General features: G+C 43.4%; 1 pseudogene; it reads left to right on the forward strand.

Annotated features, from left to right (window-relative positions):
• The first annotated feature begins 200 nt into the window (after nucleotides 1-200).
• LOC121534522 lies at nucleotides 201-24,677 on the forward strand (annotated as a pseudogene).
• Nucleotides 24,678-24,715: the final 38 nt, after the last annotated feature.

Here is a 24,715-nt window from a genome sequence, read left to right on the forward strand (position 1 = left end):
GACTTGTTTAAAGAAATGTACTTATTGTGATCGAGATGTAGTTGTCCCTGATTGCACTGACTTTGCTCACAGCTGCTTGTTTGAAGAAGTGTACTTACTGTGATCAAGATGTGGTTGTCCCACTGGCTATCCTAAGTTTAATGCACCAATTTGTAAGTCGCTCTGGATAAGAGCATCTGCTAAATGACTTAAATGTAAAAATGTAAATGATTGTGATGATGTCACTACTTGGGACAAAAATGGCTTTGTCATTCCACAGAAGTACCGGTAAGAGAGTTGCATTGATTACAGTATGTGTTTTGATGATAGTGGTGACAGATTGATAAAAATTTTTCATGGTGATTATCGACCATACATTCTGAAAAGAATCTGTTTTGAAGCTGAAAATGTGCTTTCCTCTTTTATATCCAAATGAAAATGAGATGCATTCTTTACACATATGTAGTCACTTACAGCATTTTGTGAGTAGTAGATGTTATTGGTTTCTCGCAGTCATAGACTGAATTGTACACCAATTTACAATGATAGATTATGATCAAATAGCAACACCCTAAACTAACACAATACTTTTAATATAATGTTAAAATATGCAATATATACTAAACAATAGTACAATGACAATATCTGGGATGGCAGCTTTAGAAAATATATTATTAGAGTTCTTAGGTAGGCATTTCATAGGCCCCTGGGATGATATATGGTGCGTGCATTGATCAGTTTAGTGAATTATGGAATGGGAGAGTTCTGTTAGCGGCCTGTGCATGTCATAGGAATGTTCAGTTTGTGGCTGTTGTGGCTGATTTTCTTAGTAAATCAGGCCCAGGACAGTAGTTATTCCATCATTGTCCCCTAGGTGGCGATACTGTCCCAGTGGATCTCCAGGAGGAGACTGCAACATGTGACATGCCCAGAGCCTGTGACCTGAAGACTGGTAGAGGCTGGGCTCTTACTGTATCAAGTACTACTGTGCTCCTCTCAACTTCACTGACGCTGAGGTAAACAACATAATATATGACAGGAGAATGATATTACGACACTATCAAATGTAGCATGTTATTGCTCTACCTGTAGTCAGGCAGCCTGTCCATTTCAATACAATGGTAATACAGTGAAGTGAAGCGTTCAATCCATTGTCATAATTAGAGCTGTTCTGTAATGTATCCATCTTACTCCCACTGGTGGATTTACCATTAGGCAGAAGAGGCAATTGCCTCAACCCTCACATCATCAAGAAGCCTCATGAGCTATGCATAATTAAAATACAAAAATACAAATAAAAATATTTCTCCATTTGGGGCATAAAAAACAAACAAAACAAAAAAACGATGTGCCTAAGCTAGAGGTATCTGGGGTTTTGCATAGCCTTCGTCTCAATTCACCTCATCCGCTGATGTCGGCCTTCTGCATCTGGGGTGGAAGGTGGCCGAGCTACAGCAGACATCTTAAATCGGTCTTCTCACAAAAACGTCTGTAGCGTCCAAACGGTTTGGCCGTTTATGTATATGACCCCTCTATGGATACATGAGACTCTCACGAACACGATGGTGTTTCCGTTGCTCTACGACCCCCACAAGTGTCACGGGACTCAATAATATTCAAATTAGCATTGAAAAAAGTTTACTTTTGTTCCGCCTGAGCGAGTCTGACCACAAGTCAGAGACCTCTATGATGACACACCAAATGCGTTTGATTGATCGCGGGAAAAGAGCAGGAATAGGCTTTTATAGGATACAGTATGTCTTCCAATGGTGTGACTGCTGTTGGCATCCAAAGATGATTGTCGTAGTAAATATATAATGTTATAGCTTGGTCTGACTAAAATCTTGTGCATGACCCATTTTGTGTTGGGCGTTTGTTTTCAATCAATGCTGTTCCTATCCTATAACAATGGACAAAAGAGTCCTATCTTGTCAGCCTTGTCAGCAGGTGGCCAAGGACAACACCCACGCCATAGGTCTCTCAGTTCTTCCAACTCACGAGTTCTTGCTCTGAGGACACACACACACATCATCACTGATAACACACACACACACACACACACACACACATCATCACTGTTAAACACACACACACACACACACACACGCACAAAAATCCCCTTCTCTTAGGCTGAACATCTGAAGACAGAGAACCCGACTCAGAGCCAATGCAACAGTGACACTAGCCTGGAGGGGACCTCGCCCAACTCATCAGGACCAATCAGAAGATCAGAACTACTAGATTCAACCTACTTCATTTTATTGCATAAAATGTCAGCACACAATGTTTCGGGGCTCTCTTCAGACAGCTCCCTAAGAGTTTGACGAACGGGTCCGTGCACGCGATTCCAGATATCTTTACCTCTGAATAAACTGCCTTTTATTATACCATATCCACCCTGTCCAAAGTCTCTACTTGGTCTCAGTTCTCCAGTAAACTTGTGATTATCAACAAAATCCAACTTGAATAAATGATTGGAGGTAAGGAAGACAGCAGTGATACGGATATCACTTATTATTGATATCGACATAGCACGTTGATGTGAATCACACTGCTGCTCTCTCATTTATCTTTTTGCGCCTTACAGATTGTGGTTGTTGTGGATGGCTGTTCACAAATACAGTGCCTTCAGAAAGTATTCACACCCCTTGACTTTTTCCATATTTTGTTGTGTTACAGTCTGAATTTAAAATGGATTAATTCCGATTTTTTTGGGTCACTGGCCTACACACAATACCTCATAGTGGAAGTATAATTTCTACATTTTTACAAATTAATACAAAATGAAAAGCTGAAATGTCTTGAGTCAATAAGTATTCAACCACTTATTTATGGCAAGCCTAAATAAGTTCAGGAGTTAACATTTGCTTAACAAGTCACATAATAAGTTGCATGGAGTCCATCCTCTGTGTGCAATAATAGTGTTTAGCATGATTTTTGAATGACTACCTCATCTCTGTACCCCACCCATTATCTGTAAGGTCCCTTAGTCAAGCAGTGAATTTCAAACACAGATTCAACCACAAAGACCAGCGAGGTTTTCCAATGCCTAGCGAAGAAGAAGGGCACCTATTTGTAGATGTGTAAAACATTTTAAAAAGCAGACATTGAATTCACTTTTTGTCCTGAATAAAAAGTATTAGGTTTGGGGCGTATCCAATACAACACATTACTGAGTACCAATCTCCATATTTTCAAGCACAGTGGTGGCGGCATCATGTTATGGGTATGCTTGTAATCATTAAGGAGTGGGGAGTTTTTCAGGATAAAAAAAGAAATGGAATGGAGCTAAGCACAGGCAAAATCCTAGAGGAAAACCTGGTTCAGTCTGCTTTCCATCAGACACTGAGAGATGAATTCACCTTTCAGCAGGACAATAACCTAAAACACAAGGTCAAATCTACACTGGAGTTGCTTTACCAAGAAGACAGTGAATGTTCCTGAGTGGCCGAGTTACAGTTTTGACTTAAATCTACTTTAAAATCTATGGCAAGACCTAAAAAGGGTTGTCTAGTAATGATCAACAACCAACTTGATAGATCTTGAAGAATTTTGAAAATAATAATGGGCAAATGTTGCACAATCCAGGTGTGGAAAGCTCTTCGAGACTTACCCAAAAAGACCAAAGGTGTTTCTACAAAGTATTGACGCAGGGGTGTGAATACTTATGTAAATGAGATATTGCTGTATTTCATTTGAAATACATTTGCAAATTTTTTTAAAGAAAGTAGATGAGTAGGTGGCCAGTACGTTGCAATAAACTTTAGTGAACTATTAACAGAATATATTTACAAAATAATACATATGGGAGCAGTCAGCATAGTACATCAGGAAGCACAACTGCAACGCATGTCTAAAAACACGTTTTCACTTTGTCATTATCGGCTATTGTGTGTTGATGGGTGAGAACAACATATATATTTAATCAATTTTGAATTCATGCTGTAACACAACAAAATGTGGAATAAGTCATGGGTTATGATTACTTTCTGAAGGCACTGTATATGTGTATTGTAACCCAATAATGGTTGAATTGAAGAAGTTTAAGCTATCAATCATTGTTTTTGCGACCAGTGGACAGCTAATGAAAAATGCACTCCTGCAACAGCTGCCTAGTGTGGATCCAGGGCCTGATTAATTCAGGGGTTTACAAGGGCTGAAGGCCCAGGGCCCAAGCCCGTAGGGGGCCCTTGAGGCAGCGAAAAATTGAAATGTGTGTGTGTATATATATAGGAGAACAAGTATTTGATACACTGCCGATTTTGCAGGTTTTCCTACTTACAAAGCATGTAGAGGTCTGTAATTTATATCATAGGTTCACTTCAACTGTGAGAGACGGAATCTAAAACAAAAATCCAGAAAATCACATTGTATGATTTTTAAGTATTTAATTTGCATTTTATTGCATGACATAAGTATTTGATCACCTACCAACCAGTAAGAATTCCGGCTCTCACAGACCTGTTAGTTTTTCTTTAAGAAGCCCTCCTGTTCTCCACTCATTACCTGTATTAACTGCACCTGTTTGAACTCGTTACCTGTATAAAAGACACCTGTCCACACACTCAATCAAACAGACTCCAACCTCTCCACAATGGCCAAGACCAGAGAGCTGTGTAAGGACATCAGGAATAAAATTGTAGACCTGCACAAGGCTGGGATGGGCTACAGGACAATAGGCAAGCAGCTTGGTGAGAAGGCAACAACTGTTGGCGCAATTATTAGAAAATGGAAGAAGTTCAAGATGACGGTCAATCACCCTTGGTCTGAGGCTCCATGCAAGATCTCACCTCGTGGGGCATCAATGATCATGAGGAAGGTGAGGGATCAGCCCAGAACTACTCGGCAGGACCTGGTCAATGACCTGAAGAGAGCTGGGACCACAGTCTCAAAGAAAACCATTAGTAACACACTACGCCGTCATGGATTAAAATCCTGCACCGCACGCAAGGTCCCCCTGCTCAAGCCAGCGCATGTCCAGGCCCGTCTGAAGTATGCCAATGACCATCTGGATGATCCAGAGGAGGAATGGGAGAAGGTCATGTGGTCTGATGAGACAAAAATAGAGCTTGTTGGTCTAAACTCCACTCGCCGTGTTTGGAGGAAGAAGAAGGATGAGTACAACCCCAAGAACACCATCCCAACCGTGAAGCATGGAGGTGGAAACATCATTCTTTGGGGATGCTTTTCTGCAAAGGGGACAGGACGACTGCACCGTATTGAGGGGGAGGATGGATGGGGCCATGTATCGCGAGATCTTGGCCAACAACCTCCTTCTCTCAGTAAGAGCATTGAAGATGGAGTCGTGGCTGGGTCTTCCAGCATGACAATGACCCGAAATACACAGCCAGGGCAACTAAGGAGTGGCTCCGTAAGAAGCATCTCAAGGTCTCAAGGAATAGCCTAGCCAGTCTCCAGACCTGAACCCAATAGAAAATCTTTGGAGGGAGCTGAAAGTACGTATTGCCCAGCGACAGCCCCCGAAACCTGAAGGATCTGGAGAAGGTCTGTATAGAGGAGTGGGCCAAAATCCCTGCTGCAGTGTGTGCAAACCTGGTCAAGACCTACAGGAAACGTATGATCGCTGTAATTGCAAACAAAGGTTTCTGTACCAAATATTAAGTTCTGCTTTTCTGATGTATCAAATACTTATGTCATAAAATAAAATGCAAATTAATTACTTAAAGATCATACAATGTGATTTTCTGGATTTTTGTTTTAGATTCCGTCTCTCACAGTTGAAGTGTACATATGATAAAAAATTACAGACCTCTACATGTTTTGTAAGTAAGAAAACCTGAAAAATCGGCAGTGTATCAAATACTTCTTCTCCCCACTATATATATATATATATATATACAGTACCAGTCAAAAGTTTGGACACCTACTCATTCAAAGGTTTTCCTTTATTTTTACTATTTTCTACATTGTAGAATAATAGTGAAGACGTCAAAACTATGAAATAACACATACAGTGGGGAAAAAAAAGTATTTAGTCAGCCACCAATTGTGCAAGTTCTCCCACTTAAAAAGATGAGAGAGGCCTGTAATTTTCATCATAGGTACACGTCAACTATGACAGACTATCACATTGTAGGATTTTTAATGAATTTATTTGCAAATTATGGTGGAAAATAAGTATTTGGTCAATAACAAAAGTTTCTCAATGCTTTGTTATATACCCTTTGTTGGCAATGACACAGGTCAAACGTTTTCTGTAAGTCTTCACAAGGTTTTCACACACTGTTGCTGGTATTTTGGCCCATTCCTCCATGCAGATCTCCTCTAGAGCAGTGATGTTTTGGGGCTGTCGCTGGGCAACACAGACTTTCATCTCCCTCCAAAGATTTTCTATGGGGTTGAGATCTGGAGACTGGCTAGGCCACTCCAGGACCTTGAAATGCTTCTTACGAAGCCACTCCTTCGTTGCCCGGGCGGTGTGTTTGGGATCATTGTCATGCTGAAAGACCCAGCCACGTTTCATCTTCAATGCCCTTGCTGATGGAAGGAGGTTTTCACTCAAAATCTCACGATACATGGCCCCATTCATTCTTTCCTTTACACGGATCAGTCGTCCTGGTCCCTTTGCAGAAAAACAGCCCCAAAGCATGATGTTTCCACCCCCATGCTTCACAGTAGTTATGGTGTTCTTTAGATGCAACTCAGCATTCTTTGTCCTCCAAACACGACGAGTTGAGTTTTTACCAAAAAGTTCTATTTTGGTTTCATCTGACCATATGACATTCTCCCAATCCTCTTCTGGATCATCCAAATGCACTCTAGCAAACTTCAGACGGGCCTGGACATGTACTGGCTTAAGCAGGGGGACACGTCTGGCACTGCAGGATTTGAGTCCCTGGCGGCGTAGTGTGTTACTGATGGTAGGCTTTGTTACTTTAGCTCTCTGCAGGTCATTCACTAGGTCCCCCCGTGTGGTTCTGGGATTTTTGCTCACCGTTCTTGTGATTATTTTGACCCACGGGTGAGATCTTGCGTGGAGCCCCAGATCGAGGGGAGATTATCAGTGGTCTTGTATGTCTTCCATTTCCTAATAATTGCTCCCACAGTTGATTTCTTCAAACCAAGCTGCTTACCTGTTGCAGATTCAGTCTTCCCAGCCTGGTGCAGGTCTACAATTTTGTTTCTGGTGTCCTTTGACAGCTCTTTGGTCTTGGCCATAGTGGAGTTTGGAGTGTGACTGTTTGAGGTTGTGGACAGGTGTCTTTTATACTGATAACAAGTTCAAACAGGTGCCATTAATACAGGTAACGAGTGGAGGACAGAGGAGCCTCTTAAAGAAGAAGTTACAGGTCTGTGAGAGCCAGAAATCTTGCTTGTTTGTAGGTGACCAAATACTTATTTTCCACCATAATTTGCAACTAAATTTATTAAAAATCCTACAATGTGATTTTCTGGATTTTTTTTCCTCAATTTGTCTGTCATAGTTGACGTGTACCTATGATGAAAATTACAGGCCTCTCTCATCTTTTTAAGTGGGAGAACTTGCACAATTGGTGGCTGACTAAATACTTTTTTCCCCCACTGTATGGAATCATGTTGTAACCTAAAAGTGTTAAACAAATCCAAATATATTTTAGATTTTAGATTCTTCGAAGTAGCCACCCTTTTCCTTGATGACAGCTTTGCACACTCTTGGCATTCTCTCAACCAGCTTCACCTGTAATGCTTTTCCAACAGTCTTGAAGGAGTTCCCACATATGCTGAGCACTTGTTGGCTGCTTTTCCTTCACTCTGCGGTCCAACTCATCCCAAACCATCTCAACTGGGTTGAGGTCGGGTGATTGTGGAGGCCAGGTCATCTGATGCAGCACTCCATCTCTCTCCTTCTTGGTCAAATAGCCCTTAGACAGCCTGGAGGTGTGTTTTGGGTCATTGTCCTGTTGAAAAACAAATGATAGTCCCACTAAGCCCAAACCAGATGGGGATGGTGTGTCGCTGCAGAATGCTGTGGTAGCCATGCTGGTTAACTGTGCCTTGAATTCTAAATAAATCACTGACAGTGTCACCAGCAAAGCACCCCCACACCATCACACCTCCTCCTCCATGCTTCACAGTGGGAACCACACATGCGTAGATCATCCGTTCACCTACTCTGCGTCTCACAAAGACACGGCGGTTGGAACCAAAAATCTCATATTTGGACTCATCAGACCAAAGGACAGATTTCTACCGGTCTAATGTCCATTGCTCGTGTTTCTTGGCCCACCAAGTCTCTTCTTCTTATTGGTGTCCTTTAGTAGGGGTTTCTTTGCAGCAATTCGACCATGAAGGCCTGATTCACACAGTCTCCTCTGAACAGTTGATGTTGAGATGTGTCTGTTAGTTGAACTCTGTGAAGCATTTATTTGGGCTGCAATCTGAGGTGCAGTTAACTCGAATGAATTTATCCTCTGTAGCAGAGGTAACTCTGGGTCTTCCTTTCCTGTGGCGGTCCTCATGAGATACAGTTTCATGTCTTAAAGTAATGATAGACTGTTGTTTCTCTTTGCTTATTTGAGCTGTTCTTGCCATAATATGGATGTGGTCTTTTACCAAATAGAGCTAGCTTCTGTATACCACCCCTACCTTGTCACAACACAACTGATTGGCTCAAACGTATTAAGAAGGAAAGAAATTCCACAAATTAACTTTTAACATGGCACACCTTTTAATTGAAATGCATTCCAGGTAACTACCTCATGAAGCTGGTTGAGAGAATGGCAAGAGTGTGCAAAGCTGTCATCAAGGCAAAGGGGTGGCTATTTGAAGAATCTGAAATATAAAATATATTTTGATTAGTTTAACACTTTTTTGGTTACTACATGATTCATATGTGTTATTTCGTAGTTGTGATGTTGTCACTATTATATAATGTAGAAAATAGTAAAAATAAAGAAAACCCCTGGAATGAGTAGGTGTGTCCAAACTTTTGACTGGTACAGTATATACAAAAGTATGTGGGCACCCCTTCAAATGAGTGGAATCGGCTATTTCAGCCACACCCGTTGCTGACAGGTGTATAACATTGAGTACACAGCCATGCAATCTCCACAGACAAACATTGGCAGTAGAATGGCCTTACTGAAGAGCTCAGTGACTTTCAACGTGGCATCGTCACAGGACGCCACCATTACAACAAGTCAGTTCGTCAAATTTCTGCCATGCTAGAGCTGCCCCAGTCAATTGTAAATGCTCTTATTGTGAAGTGGAAACGTCTAGGAGCAACAACGGCTCAGCTGCAAAGTGGTAGGCCATGCAAGCTCACAGAACGGGCCGCTGAGTGCTGAAGCGCGTAAAACGATCTGTCCTCGGTTGCAACACTCACTACCGAAGTTCCAAACTGCCTCTGGAAGCAACGTCAGCACAATAACTGTTCGTTGGGAGCTTAATGAAATGGGTTTCCATGGCCGAGCAGCCGTACACAAGCCTAAGATCACCATGCGCAATGCCAAGCGTCAGCTGGAGTGATGTAAAGCTCGCCACTATTGGACACTGGAGCAGTGGAAATGCGTTCTCTGGAGTGATGAATCACGCTTCACCACCTGGCAGTCCGATGGACAAATCTGGGTTTGGCGGATGCCAGGAGAACGCTACCTGCCTCAATGCATAGTGCCAACTGTAAAGTTTGGTGGAGGATAAATAATGGTCTGGGGCTGTTTAGTTCTAGCCCTTTAGTTCCAGTGAAGGGAAATGTTAACGCTACAGCATACAATTACATTCTAGACGATTCTGTGCTTCCAACTTTTTGGCAACAGTTTGGGGTAGGTCCTTTCCTGTTTCAGCATGACAATGCCCCCGTGCACAAAGCGAGTGTGACACTCTGGCTCCGGGACTTTTATATTTGAGCCAGGGTGTATTGTGTTTTGTTGGGTTTTGGGTGATTTTCTAGGGTTGCATTTCTGTCACGTTTATTTCTAGGTTTGGTCATTGACTCCCAATCGGAGGTAACGAGTGTCAGCTGTCGGCTCGTTATCTCTGATTGGGAGCCATATTTATACTGTGTGTTTTCTCGTGGGTATTGTGGGTTTTTGTTCCTTTTGGTCAGTGTACCGTAGGACTTCCATTCGTCATTTGTTTGTTGTTTTCGTGGTTGCTTTTATTTAAATAAAGTCATCATGTTCACTCCACGCGCTGCGTATTGGTCCGTTTCCTCAGACGATCGTGACAGAAAAACCCACCACAAAAAGACCAAGCAGCGTGTCAAGCGGCAACAGGACCTACCTACACAGGATTTATGGACTCCCATAAAGGATTCATGGACATGGGAGGAGATTCTGGATGGTGAGGGGCCTTGGGATCAACCGGGAGAATATCGCCGTCCTCGTGAAGAGCGGGAGGCAGCTAAAGCCGAGAGGCGGCGATATGAGGAGGCAGCACGGAGGCAAGGCTGGAAGCCCGAGAGTACTACCCAAAAATTTCTTGGGGGGGGGCTAGAAGGGAGTGTGGCGAAGTCAGGTAGGAGACCTGCGCCTACTCCCTGGACTGACCGTGGAGAGCGAGAGTACGGGCAGACACCGTGTTACGCAGAAGAGCGCATGGTGTCTCCTGTACGCAGGCATAGCCCGGTTCGGTACATTCCGGCTCCACGTATCGGCCGGGCTAGACTGAGCATTGAGCCAGATGTCATGAGGCCGGCCCCACGCATCCGGTCACCAGTGCGTCTCCTCGGGCCGGCTTACATGGCACCAGCCTTACGCATGGTGTCCCCGGGTTCGCCTACATAGCCCGGTGCGGGTTATTCCACCTCCCTGTACTGGTCAGGCGACGGGGAGCATACAACCAGGTAAGGTTGGTCAGGCTCAGTGCTCAAGGGAGCCAGTACGCCTGCACGGTCCGGTATTTCCGGCACCACCTCCTGTCTCCAGTCCAGTACCACCAGTGCCTACACCACGCACTAAGCCTCCTGTGTGTTCCCCGAGTCCTGTGCGTCCTGTTCCTGCTTCCCGCACTAGCCCTGAGATGCGTGTCCTCAGCCCGGTACCTCCAGTTCCGGCACCACGCATCAGGCCTATGGTGCGTCCCCAGGGTCCAGCATGCCCTGTTGCTTCTCTCCGCACTAGCCCTGAGATGCGTGTCCTCAGCCCGGTACCTCCAGTTCCGGCACCACGCATCAGGCCTACGGTGCGTCCCCAGGGTCCAGCATGCCCTGTTGCTTCTCCCCGCACTAGCCCTGAGATGCGTGTCCTCGGCCCGGTACCTCCTGTTCCGGCACCACGCACCAGGCCTACGATGCGCCTCAGACAGCCAGAGTCTGCTGTCTGCCCAACGGGGCCTGAACTGTCCGTCTGCCCAACGCCGTCTGAACTGCCCGTCTGCCCAACGGGGCCTGAACTGTCCGTCTGCCCAACGCCGTCTGAACTGCCCGTCTGCCCAACGCCGTCTGAACTGTCCGTCTGCCAAGCGCCGCAGGAACTGCCCGTCTGTACTGAGCCTGCAAAGCCGCCCGTCTGCCATGAGCCTTCAGAGCCGTCCGCCAGACCCGGGAGCCGCTAGAGCTCTCCGCCAGACAGGAGCAGCCAGAGCCTTCCGCCAGACAGGATCAGCCAGAGCCTTCCGCCAGACAGGATCAGCCAGAGCCTTCCGCCAGACAGGATCAGCCAGAGCCTTCCGCCAGACAGGATCAGCCAGAGCCGTCCGGCCAGACAGGATCAGCCAGAGCCTTCCGCCAGCCATGAGCAGCCAGATCCGTCAGCCAGCCATGAGCAGCCAGATCCGTCAGCCAGCCATGAGCAGCCAGATCCGTCAGCCAGCCATGAGCAGCCAGATCCGTCAGCCAGCCATGAGCAGCCAGATCCGTCAGCCAGCCAAGAGCCGTCCAGCCAGGATCCGCCAGAGCCGTCCAGCCAGGATCCGCCAGAGCCGTCCAGCCAGGATCCGCCAGAGCCGTCCAGCCAGGATCCGCCAGAGCCGTCCAGCCCGGATCCGCCAGCCAGCCAGGATCCGCCAGAGCCAGCCAGCCAGGATCCGCCAGTCAGTCCGGAGCTGCCCCTCAGTCCGGTGCTGCCCCTCAGTCAGGTACTGTCCCTTAGTCCGGTGCTGCCCCTTAGTCCGGTGCTGCCCCTTATCCCGGTGCTGCCCCTTATCCCGGTGCTGCCCCTTATCCCGGTGCTGCCCCTTATCCCGGTGCTGCCCCTTAGTCCGGTGTTGCCCCTTAGTCCAGGTGGGGTTAGTTGGAGGGTGGTCATTGGGAGGAGGCTACTGAAGCAGGTTGTGACTGTGGTGGGGTGGGGATCACGACCGGGGCCAGAGCCGCCACCGTGGACAGACGCCCACCCAGACCCTCCCCTAGTCCTTATGTTGGTGCGCCCGGGGTTCGCACCTTTAGGGGGGGGTACTGTGACACTCTGGCTCCGGGACTTTTATATTTGAGCCAGGGTGTATTGTGTTTTGTTGGGTTTTGGGTGATTTTCTAGGGTTGCATTTCTGTCACGTTTATTTCTAGGTTTGGTCATTGACTCCCAATCGGAGGTAACGAGTGTCAGCTGTCGGCTCGTTATCTCTGATTGGGAGCCATATTTATACTGTGTGTTTTCTCGTGGGTATTGTGGGTTTTTGTTCCTTTTGGTCAGTGTACCGTAGGACTTCACATTCGTCATTTGTTTGTTGTTTTCGTGGTTGCTTTTATTTAAATAAAGTCATCATGTTCACTCCACGCGCTGCGTATTGGTCCGTTTCCTCAGACGATCGTGACAGCGAGGTCCATACAGAAATGGTTTGCCGAGATCGGTGTGGAAGAACTTGAATGGCCTGCACAGAACCCTGACCTCAACCGCATCAAACACCTTTGGGATGAATTGGAACGCCGACTGCGAGCCAGGCCTAATTACGCAACATCAGTGCCCTACCTCACTAATGCTCTTGTGACTGAATGAAAGTCCCCGCAGCAATGATCCAACATCTAGCAGAAAGCCTTCCCAGAAGAGTGGAGGCTGTTATAGCAGAAAAGGGGGGACCAACTCCATATTAATGCCCATGATTTTGGAATGAAATGTTCAATAAGCAGGTGTCTACATACTTCTAGTAATGTAGTGTGTGTGTGTGTGTGTGTGTGTGTGTGTGTGTGTGTGTGTGTGTATGTATGTATGTATGTATGTATGTATGTATGTATGTATACAGTTGAAGTCGGAAGTTTACATACACCATAGCCAAATAAATTTAAACTCAGTTTTTCACAATTCCTGACATTTAATCCTAGTAAAAAATTCCCTGTCTTAGGTCAGTTAGGATCACCACTTTATTTTAAAAAATGTGAAATGTCAGAATAATAGTAGAGAGAATGATTTATTTCAGCTTTTATTTATTTCATCACATTCCCAGTGGAATATACACCATCAAAAATAAACCCATTATTAGTTTGTTTAGGCAGGTCGCAAGAGACATTATAAGACTAAGAAAATGTATTTTCAAAACAAGAGAATGGCATATCTTGAGTTTAATTATGTTATGTCCAAATGAATTAAATCAATAGCAACTCAATATTAGGAAGATGTTCCTAATGTTTGGTATATTCAGTGTATATTTTGTAGTTAGAATACAATGAAATATAACAATAAAATAAAAACAATATTTTTCCCACACAACTTGCCATCATGGCAACGTGTGGAACAGCTGTCATATTAAAAAAAGTGATATTTTGTAACAGAGCCCATGGCAAGACCACCCTTACGAAAAAAGATTGCAGTCAGAGTGCAGTATAACTGCAGTATGCGGCAAATACTGTGTCCAAAATAACAATGTTTATTTTACTGCAGGTAATTTTGCAGTGTAACTGCAGTTCAACTATTCTGCAATTACTGCGTCCAAAATACCACAGTTGACTGCAGTTAGTTCCAAAACTGCAATATTTTTTTGTAAGGGCATGCTTTATTGATCAACGTTACATCTCTTTCCTAACCTCATTCGCCTTTGTTAGGGAGCAGGAGTAGGGTCTTACGTTGAGAGTATCTTCATCATGATACCGATAAAAAATAATAGCGATCTATATTTTCTAAAGTATGTGAGTCTCGTGTTCATTTTTCACAAACTCGCGGGCTTTTGGAGTTGAGTTACGCAATTGAGCAAAATAATAGGCCTACACTAGATTTAGGCTACATTATTGCATGCTAAATGTTTTTGATCAGTGATAGATGAGCAAACGAATAGATGAGCTATACCACCTCCACTTATTTGCCCAGACAGAGAATTAACCAAATATACAGACGGAGATTCAGTGAAACAAAATCACATTGATTGATTAAGACGAGTCACAGGCTTTTTGTCGGAAGTAGGCCTTTTTGTCGGAAGTAGACCTAGATTACTAAATGACTGGGAGTGGAGAGCAAAATAATCCACTTGTTAAACTACATAACATGCTGGCAAAATGTTCTGATCAGTGCTAGACAAGATGATCATGAGTAGCACTCGCCTCAATTTAGCTAACATTTCTACAGCCTAATTGTAGCCTAACCAATATCCAAACCGAGATTCAGTGATAAGAAAAATCGGACATTGATTGATTTATCAAGACGAGTCCCCACGCTTGTCTCAAAGCAGCGCGAAACGGTACTGAAATAGTTGAACACATGGGGGTAGGCTATTGCTTCAAATGTATTATAACAATTGGATGATTTTTGGAGTTTCAGTAAGTAACAATTTGATTGCATTGACTTACTTTATTCCAATATTTTTGTCATTCATTGATATTTATTCCCACAGTAATTATTTATGGATCCATCCAGTTGTGGTTAAGAAAACAATGCATATGTGGTGAGCTATGCGAAGAGATTGGTGTGAGTGACATGCCTTGCAAAGTTTAGAACTGGCAGGAGGATAGTAGTAACGTGCGCTGCCTAGCAACCATCAAGAGTTTAAGACGTTAGTGCGTGCCAATGCCGCCTCAGCATTTTGGCTACATTTCATATTAAACTGTAGGCAGAACTTTAACACATTCATGATTAGGTCGATTTTCTGCCATGAACTTCCCAAGGCTTACCCGTATTAGGGAAGCCTGGTTCTCGACGAGGCCCTTAGACTCTAAGGGGTGTTAAGTTGCGTCAATTCAAATCTGGTATTGGGAACAAAAAGAGGTGAACACACGTCTTCTAAGATTTACTAGTATTTTAATTAATGCAAAACACTTCAATGGTAAATATGATGTTCGTATATACGGGTCCACTGAAATACCACGCAGGGCACTCAGAGAACTGAGCCATTGTCATAAGTTCTTCTTTAAATACTCTGACAGAGATAGTTCCCGCTCCCTGCTGGCCTATCAGAGTAGAGACTGAGCGTGGTTTAGACTTACTCAGCCTATCGTTGGCGCACAGGCTGGTCCCAGCCCCTTGGCGCTTCACTGTTGCCAGGTGTTTAGTTGTTTTGCAACTTGTCCAGAGAGTCAGCAACCTCAGACATCTTTGTAGCAGAACACATGTCCTTGAGCGTTCTAACAAAGAGGCAGTGTGTGTGTATGTGAGACCCAAGTCTTATCTCACCCTACTCCCTAACAGTTCCTCACATGAATCACAGCTTGTTATGTTGACCAATCTATATCAGTATAGTACAAACCCATTATGTTTAATCATTAATGCTTTCTTATTAAGCTAACAGCACATCTAAAATATAAGAGAATAATTTCCCACAATCCCCCTTTTCACACCCACTGGGTGTGAACCCAAAATAAGAAAACCCAAAATAAGACATTTCAGGGAAATGTAGGATTCCCCCTTTTGACACCCACTAGGGTGTCACTCATTAAAATACAATACAAACAAAAAGAATCACACTTTTATTAATAGGCAATAATGATAAAAACTTCAGTCCTTCCATTTACACCTAACTTTTACTAGGTTGGCTACCAGCCACCCAGGAACTTTAAACCTTCACATAAGGAAAGACAAACATTCACAATGGTTAACTTGATTAATAAAGCATAAAACACAAACAGGGAAGTACATTTTGGTCCCCTTTAGACACCCTCTAGGGTGTCACTCCACCACCTCACCAATAGCAAACCAAGGGTCATACTTTGTCAACCCCATCTCAGTGTCTGCATCCCCTTCTTGAGCCCCTAGGAGGGGCATCATACCAGCCGCATGAACGACATCTGTAACAGACTTTCTCAGACAAGGAATTACACAGGCAGTACAGCACATTAATATTAGAAACACAACTACTAGGGTCAGAAATCCAGTAACCACCAATGATGCGAACTTACCAAACCACAACTTACCAAACCCCCAACCAGGAGAACAGTCCGTTTCCCTCCATTCCAGCCATGCTCTTCATTTCAGCTGATAGTTTATCTAAACCAATTAGGGCTTCAGAGATACTCCCGTCAGGACTGGTATTGTTAGGGATAAACGTACAACAATGGCTTACCATTCTATAGACACCACCCCTTTCTGCCTGATCTAGAGCCAACCTCTTTTTACTAAGTCATAAGAGTGAGATGGCGGATAATTGTTCAAAAGATCCCTTCTGTTGCATCCCTAGTCCAGCCAATAAATCGTTGTTGGTCGTAATAGATATAATTAATCCAATTCACAATTTTGTTTATTGTCACCCATCAAAAGAACGTGGTAATAAACCCTTCCCCTAATTGTTTCATAGCTCGGTATCCATCCGATACCCCCCTTGGTATCCCAATCGCATCCATCTAAATAGGGCTATTCTCCTTCTTGTTAAAACTCCTCCTACATCTGTTTAATCCTTGGTTTCTGGTGACTAATTCTAACTGGCTGAACCAGTAGAACCAGGGCGCACGTATCTAGCCACCCTTTTGGAATTCTCTGCCTTATACTGCCTTTACTGGCACACGCCCACCACACATCGGTTACAGGGGCTGTAAGGTTCAAAATTCTCTCCTGTGCTTCCGAACTTAAGTCTGTCACATTACTACTATCTCCAATTGATAATTGGTGATGTCTTTGTTTCTCTTTACCCCCCATCTGGATGTTCAGTCCCCCTCGTTCTCATATCCCCATCCCCAAGTGTGTTTAAACACTTGAGTCTAGGAACAATCCGCCGTGGGGGCCGAACACGAATATAATAGGATTTTATAATCCCAATTTGCTTATTGACATGTACCCCACCCATTGGCTACGTCCCCAACCCTTATTTTGAATCTGACTGTCTGCCCTTCTCTGACTCCCATTTTGTAGGCCACTCATCCTTGACGGTCAGTATGTCGGGTCGCTTCTCTTCTCTTTTACTTCTTAACAATGGTAAGGGCATAGCACAACTGGTGGTGGATCTTGACATATCAAGACCATTACCGAGACTATGATGCAACCCAAGTTATCCATATTCCCCAAAACCGCCAACCCTCTCCTGTCCTCAGTCTTTCTGCTTGGTACTACCCCATACTCACACCCTGAGAACACACTACAGTGATGATAGGTCGGGGTAGGAGATCTTCGTTAACAGAGGTGATCCCCAGACCCTATTGGTCCAGTTCTTCTCTCTAACTCTGCATGTGTTCAACGGTGTTGATATGTGGGCCTACCTTTTGCAGTGGGTAACGTGGACCCAGGTTGCTCTTTCTGCTATTCTAATGGCAAAGGCAGTGACCAATATAACCTGATAGGGCCCTTCCCAACAGGCCTGCTTCCAGTTTTTCTTCTTTAGGGACTGGATGCTCACCAGTCACCTGGTCAGATAGAGTGGGTCACCTTCTCCTTTAGTTCACCTGTGGGGCACAAAACCTCTGACATACGGGTGTGGTTAATAAACTATCTTCACACATGTTCAGCTCTCAATTTCTATTCCTGACTGCATTCTCTTTCTAGACTGTATCAAACATTGTTTTGTTTTTGTTTTTTTGTTTTTTAAGTATTTTGTCCTCTCCTTCATATATATTTATTATTTAATCCTACCATCTCCTACCCCCCTTTTGACACATGATTCTGCTCATGTGTCAATATTACCACCTACCTAAACAATCACTTAGGTAATATTGGTAATTTATCATCCAATTGCCATCCCTTATTTTTATTTATTTTATTTTTAGACTGTCCCTTGCTTCTTTATTGCTCCTCCCACTTCCTTTGTCTTTTATGGCGGCTAAATTTGACTTTCATTCAGTTCAGAATCAATAGTAATCCAATCAATCAATCCCTTATCTTGTAAAAACACTCATGTTTAGTTGAAACTCTGTTCTACCCCGGCTCTCCTGGGCTTGACCTGAAGACTGATGGTTGAACATGACAGGTCCATACTTCAAACCTAACACAAACCCCCTAAATTTAACATAACAACCCTTTATAACTATCATACTATGTGTGTTGTTTTTTATTTGAAAAACCCAATTTGAAAAACAACAACCACAAATAGCCAGGCCCCACTTGATTTGGTAGCTCACTGCCTAACTTCACTACTGCTCCCCCTTAGCAACATTCCAATGAGATAAGCTAATCTCTTTCTCCTGGTTATACATTTTGTTAACCTTCAATTACCAGTCCTAACCCATCAATAATTGTTTGTATCAATCTAATTCCTCATAACTAATCCATAAAACCACTCAAAATTCACATGTGATCTCATCTCAAATGATCCATTATCAATTATTTGTTCAACCCCTAGGAAAATCTGTCTCCCCTTCTATTGTTCCTGTCCCCCCTGTAAATGTCATATTTCATTTTTTTAGCCAATACAATCACGGTTACATCAAATGTTCCCTCCTTTGTTACAGTTACTATCTTTCTGGTCCTTTTTCTCATTTGTTAGAGATACTACCAATATCTTCACTATTTTCTGGGAACCTTCTCTTCATGATTGCTACTGGTGATCCTGCCATCTCTACTTCTGGTGTGGTCTAATGTCTATATTAGGGTGTAAGGTAAATTATTCCTGTTGTCTTTTTCAGCTAAACGTTTTATATCCCTCAGTTAATGGTATTTTTCTCCCTAATATACCTTCATACTCTTCTTCTTTCCCTAAATGAGATGTAATCCCTTGCCTTTCCTCTACTATCCTTCTATCATTACTGGATCAATGATAATAACTGTAATAACTATTAATAATAATTGTAATAACTATTTCACATTAAATTGTGCCTTTTTCTGATAATGTTATAATTGTAGCCTATTGCATTACTTTAGTTTAAAATATAAGTTTGTTTATTTAACAAATCTAGAACCCACTATAGGTTGGTGCTATTCCCTCAGCATAATAGCTAAAGCTCCTTGCATCCCCTGGTCCCTGTAACGAAAATAAATTATCATTCTAGAATTCACCAACTATTTGCATACACCACTGGTGTTAAGCAACCTATCGAATAAAGTAATAACAATTAGAATTTATTAAAGCACTGCCTTCCAGTCAAGTATTTAGACCTCTACTTGAAATCTTACAGCTCAATCTAACTCGCTTGACTGTCTCTATTTTTTTTGCTAACCAGAGCCATAAATTATTCTCCTTTGTCCTCAACTCAATTTTCACAGCTCTATCGCCATTTCAGTTCGCTATTCAATTTCTTTAACTGTTCTCTCTGATTAGGCCCTAATTAATAAAACAAATACTTGCTATCGTTGATAAGCATACATTTAATGATATTCCTATCATTTGAACTCTCTCTCACCCCTCCCCTTGCTCCTTCCTACACAACGGGGAAGGCGCGGGGACCTTGTAACATATTTTCATAGACCTTTCTAGAATACTTCTACTTAAGCTATCTAATTCAACCTTTCACATTTCTCAATCCACGTAGTAATCTAGGTCTATAGCCCCAATGCGAAAGCTTTACCCACTGTCCCTACCTTGGTTCGAACCAGGGACCCTCTACATACATTGCCAGTCACCCCACACATTCCGCGATGCTTTCAAAGTAAATACTTCCAGTTCATAGAGCAAGTGACGTCACCAAATGAAAACCGCTCTAGCTCTCACCTCATTCAGCAACACAAAGTAATGCTCTCTCTCCCTTCAACCATACCAGCCGCCGAATTCACTCATACACACAGACCCCACCCCATGCCACCGAAATGCCCAACAAAACATAATAGTTCAATGGAGCCCCCGATTGGCTCTCCACTATTTATACATTACTTCCATAACCACACCAGTCATGGTCCGATCACCCATTAAACCTTATCACATGATCAAACAACAGTACAACCTTAAACTCATATTCTCTACTTTCTCACCCATTAATTAATAAAATAAATAATAATTAATAAAATAAAGTATGTCTACGTCCGGGTGACCAAGTTCATACGTATATATCATTAGAAATGTATAGGTACCTCTCAAATAATCGCCGTGGTGTTTTTAGCCAATTCTTAATCGACACAAATCACCCCCTAGTCCTTCCTGACTCTCCAAAAGCCACACTCTCGCTGTCTCCAGCCCCTCCACTCGCGGCTCTCCCTCCTGTGTCCAGTCGGAACAGGCTTTGTCTGCTTTTCGTTTTAGCGTTTCCAATATTCTGCCGTTATTTAAAGTATGTTAGTCTATTTATTTAAATCAAATTATTCCCACCTAATTAGTTAAAGTCGGTGCATATTTATATTTCAACGATAAACCAAATTATTTCAGTCTAATTATTTAACCAGTATTTTGCAGGGTCAAACATCAAACGTTAAATTAAATAATAAATAAAATTGCTTCAACTTAATTATTTAAAACCAGTATTATGCTATGTCAAACATTAAATCAAATAATAAACCAAATTGCTTCAACATAATTATTTAAAACCAGTATTATGCTATGTCAAACATCAAACGTTACAGTTCAGTTATATCAGTTCAAACGTTTCAGTTTAGTCATACTAGTTATTCATTATTCTACCTTTATATTCCCAATTGTTATTAACGGGTTATACGGTTTAAGCAACCACAGACTTCTTTAACTCCTAATTAGTTTTCTATCAAGGTATACAGGTTTATTAATTTTAATAACCCGCATCCACTCTTTTATTACAATGGGATCATTCGCACTCTCATGCATACAACACCCTATACTTTAAAGTGCTCCTCCGATCTGGGCGGTACCCCCAAGTACAGCTCCCTGCCGAAGCGCAACACTATAGTGTACTTTAAAGTGCTCCTACGATCCTAGCCGTACTAGTTACGTACCTTGCCGATTGCGCAACACTATCTAAAATTGTAAGTGTCCCTCTGATCCTAGCCGTATCTAGCCCGCTGATACGTGTCAGTAGCGCAACACTTTTAGACCAATGATTCCCTATATCCCACAGTTCCCACCCCTGGTGGTCCTAGCCTGGGGATTTCAGTATTTTCCCCGATCCTAGCCGTACCTAGCCCTCTGGTATGTGACGGTGGAACAATACTCTATAATACCATGGTTTAACATCACATTCACCACAGGTTTGCATGTCACAATATGGTGCTTATCTACTCATAATAATTCATAATTTAGTTCACTTACATCAGACAGGTGTTTCACAAAATTAATTTGGATAAAGCCAATGTGCAGAACTTTAGTTATATAACAATAGGTGTCTGCTTACCTGTTTTTAGTAGTCCGGACTCTTTGTGAAACACACCGTCCAATGACAGAGATGTCCAATGGGCCGGACAATACCCAGTGAAGTCCCTTCTACCAGATCACGTCGGGGTCACCAATTGTTAAGTTGCGTCAATTCAAATCTGGTATTGGGAACAAAAAGAGGTGAACACACGTCTTCTAAGATTTACTAGTATTTTAATTAATGCAAAACACTCAAATGGTAAATATGATGTTCATATATATGGGTCCACTGAAATACCACGCAGGGCACTCAGAGAACTGAGCCATTGTCATAAGTTCTTCTTTAAATACTCTGACAGAGATAGTTCCCGCTCCCTGCTGGCCTATCAGAGTAGAGACTGAGCGTGGTTTAGACTTACTCAGCCTATCGTTGGCGCACAGCCTGGTCCCAGTCCCTTGGCGCTTCACTGTTGCCAGGTGTTTAGTTGTTTTGCAACTTGTCCAGAGAGTCAGCAACCTCAGACATCTTTGTAGCAGAACACATGTCCTTGAGCGTTCTAACAAAGAGGCAGTGTGTGTGTATGTGAGACCCAAGTCTTATCTCACCCTACTCCCTAACAGTTCCTCACATGAATCACAGCTTGTTATTGTCATGATCGTCATAAGAAGCGGACCAAGGCGCAGCGTGATAAACGTACATCTTATAATGAGTACTTTAACATATACCACAAAACAACAAAACGATACGTGAAGTCTAAAGGTTCACCAACACAAACCTATACAGAACAAGATCCCACAATCAACTGTGCAAAACAGGCTGCCTAAGTATGGTTCCCAATCAGAGACAACGAGCTACAGCTGCCTCTGATTGGGAACCACCCTGGCCAACATAGATCTAAATGATCTAGAATGAAAACATGAAAACTGAACATAGAAAATCCACACCCTGGCTCAACATTAAAGAGTCCCCAGAGCCAGGGTGTGACAGTTATGTTGACCAATCTATATCAGTACAGTACAAACCTATTATGTTTAATCATTAATGCTTTCTTATTAAGCTAACAGCACATCTAAAATATAAGAGAATAATTTCCCACAGGGGTTACAATACACATTTATTTAGTAAAACGACAGGTGCTGCTGATAATACTGCCATCGACGTCGAGGCAGAGGACATGTATGTGTAGCCCATATATCTGATGCTGTCTGGCCAAAAAAAGGTATGGCATGTCTTACATGGGCTATATAGTAAAACAGAGGGGCGCTGTTTCGCTTGCTTCGATGCTTTCTCAGGTGAGATAGTTTCAGCCACTTGCGAATTGAAGGAAAAAAGTTGGCGGTGCACAGCGCACTGTTCAGATGCTGGAATTATTTTGGATAAACGTGCGAAGGTAACCTACTTTTTGAAGTGATTTGTTTAACAATCAGATAAAACATCATGACTGGATGTGTTCATGGCACATTAAAATGTAATACATTTTTATAGTTAATTACATGTCTTTACTATAAAACCCAATTAAAGAAAATGGTGCATGCGCATAAGAGTGGAGGGGGCCTCAGACTGGCTCTGCCTGAGGCTCCAAATCACTAGGTCTGCACCTCCCGCGCTCTCTTTTTCTCTCTCTCACTCATTCACTCTTTCTCTTCCCCCCACCTATTTTCTCTCTTTCTTTTCCTCCTCTCTTTCCTCCCTCTCAGATGAAGTGCAGGTCTGCTGCCCCCGGTGGCCACCTGGTGTCGGTGCATAACAAACAGGCCAACGCTGACCTGCTTTGCGTGGTGATGAAGATGAACGCCAAAAGCCCTCGCATCTGGCTGGGAGGCTTCGAATTCTTCCTGGTAGGAGAGGGAGAGGGATGGATGGAGAGAGGGGGTGATGAAGAGCGGACAGAGTGGATAGTGGGTGGATGGAGGAGGGAGGTAAATTAATGTGGGAGGAAAGAGTGACATGTTCGGTAGAAGGGGAAAGAGAGAAGCTTTGCAGCACAAAATTTAATTGTTTTTTTCCTCATCAATCTACACACTACCCCATAATGACAAAAACAGGGTTTTAGAAAGAAAAAAACAGAAATATCACATTTACTTAAGTATTCAGACCCTTTACTCAGTACTTTGTTGAAGCACCTTTGGCAGTGATTACAGCCTCGAGTCTTCTTGGGTATGACACTACAAGCTTGGCACACTTGTATTTGGGGAGTTTCTCCCATTCTTCTCTGCAGATCCTCTCAAGCTCTGTCAGGTTGGATGGGGAGCGTCGCTGTACAGCTATTTTCAGGTCTCTCCAGAGATGTTAGATCGGGTTAAAGTCCGAGCTCTGGCTGGGCCACTCAAGGACATTAAGAGACTGGTTTTCATCAAGGATCTCTCTTTACTTTGCGCCGTTCATCTTTCCCTCGATCCTGACTAATATCCCAGTCCCTGCTGCTGAAAAACATCCCACAGCATGATGCTGCCACCACCATGCTTCACCGTAGGGATGGTATTGGCCATGTGATGAGCGATGCCTGGTTTCCTCCAGACGTGATACTGGGGAGCCCATCGCCCGCTGGACGAACCGCGAGGACTATGTGGAGATGAACTGGAGCAGTAAGAGATGGAAAGAGGGATGGAGGGAGGAGTGATTGGAAGGAGAGCGGGATGGATGGTTTTTACTTGCAATGGCTGTGATATATGTTTGTTTTTACCTACCTTAGTTGAATGCACTGGCTAACTGCTAAAATGACAAAAACGTGAAAGAAACATTTCATGGAAGGTGGTGGGGAGGAAGTTGGAATGAATGGTGGAGGGAAGAGATGGTATTTTGAACTCACACATTTGAACGTCTGTCTGTCTGTCTGTCTGTCTGTCTGTCTGTCTGTCTGTCTGTTCGTTCTCTATCTCCAAGGAATTGGGAAGTGGAACGACCACACGTTTCACCAAGAAGAGCTACGTGTGCTCCTTCAAGAACAGAGTTTGAGGACGAAGAGAGAGCGACTGTGGGTCTTTTCCAATATTCACACTCACATACTTAGTATGAAGCAGCATTGTATTGGGCTTGCCTTCTAAGTGGTATGTTAGTATAGACTGGGTGTATGTCTGTGTGACACCAATCCAATCCCCTGCTCCTCTCTCTTGGGTTGTGATGGAAATGACACCCTATTCCCTATAGAGTGCATTACTTTTGTCCAGAGCCCCATGGGCCCCCTGGTCAAAATAGTGCACTATAAGGGATAGGGTGCAATTTGGGACTCACCCTGCTCCTTTCCCCAACAATCCCAACCCACAGATCTCCCATTGTGAAACCAAACCAAAGAGAGATGTGCCTGCTTTTAGCAAACTGAAAAATGCATAA

The sequence above is a fragment of the Coregonus clupeaformis genome, unplaced genomic scaffold (assembly GCF_020615455.1).
Source record: "Coregonus clupeaformis isolate EN_2021a unplaced genomic scaffold, ASM2061545v1 scaf0544, whole genome shotgun sequence".
In the NCBI taxonomy this organism is placed as follows: Eukaryota; Metazoa; Chordata; class Actinopteri; order Salmoniformes; family Salmonidae; genus Coregonus; species Coregonus clupeaformis.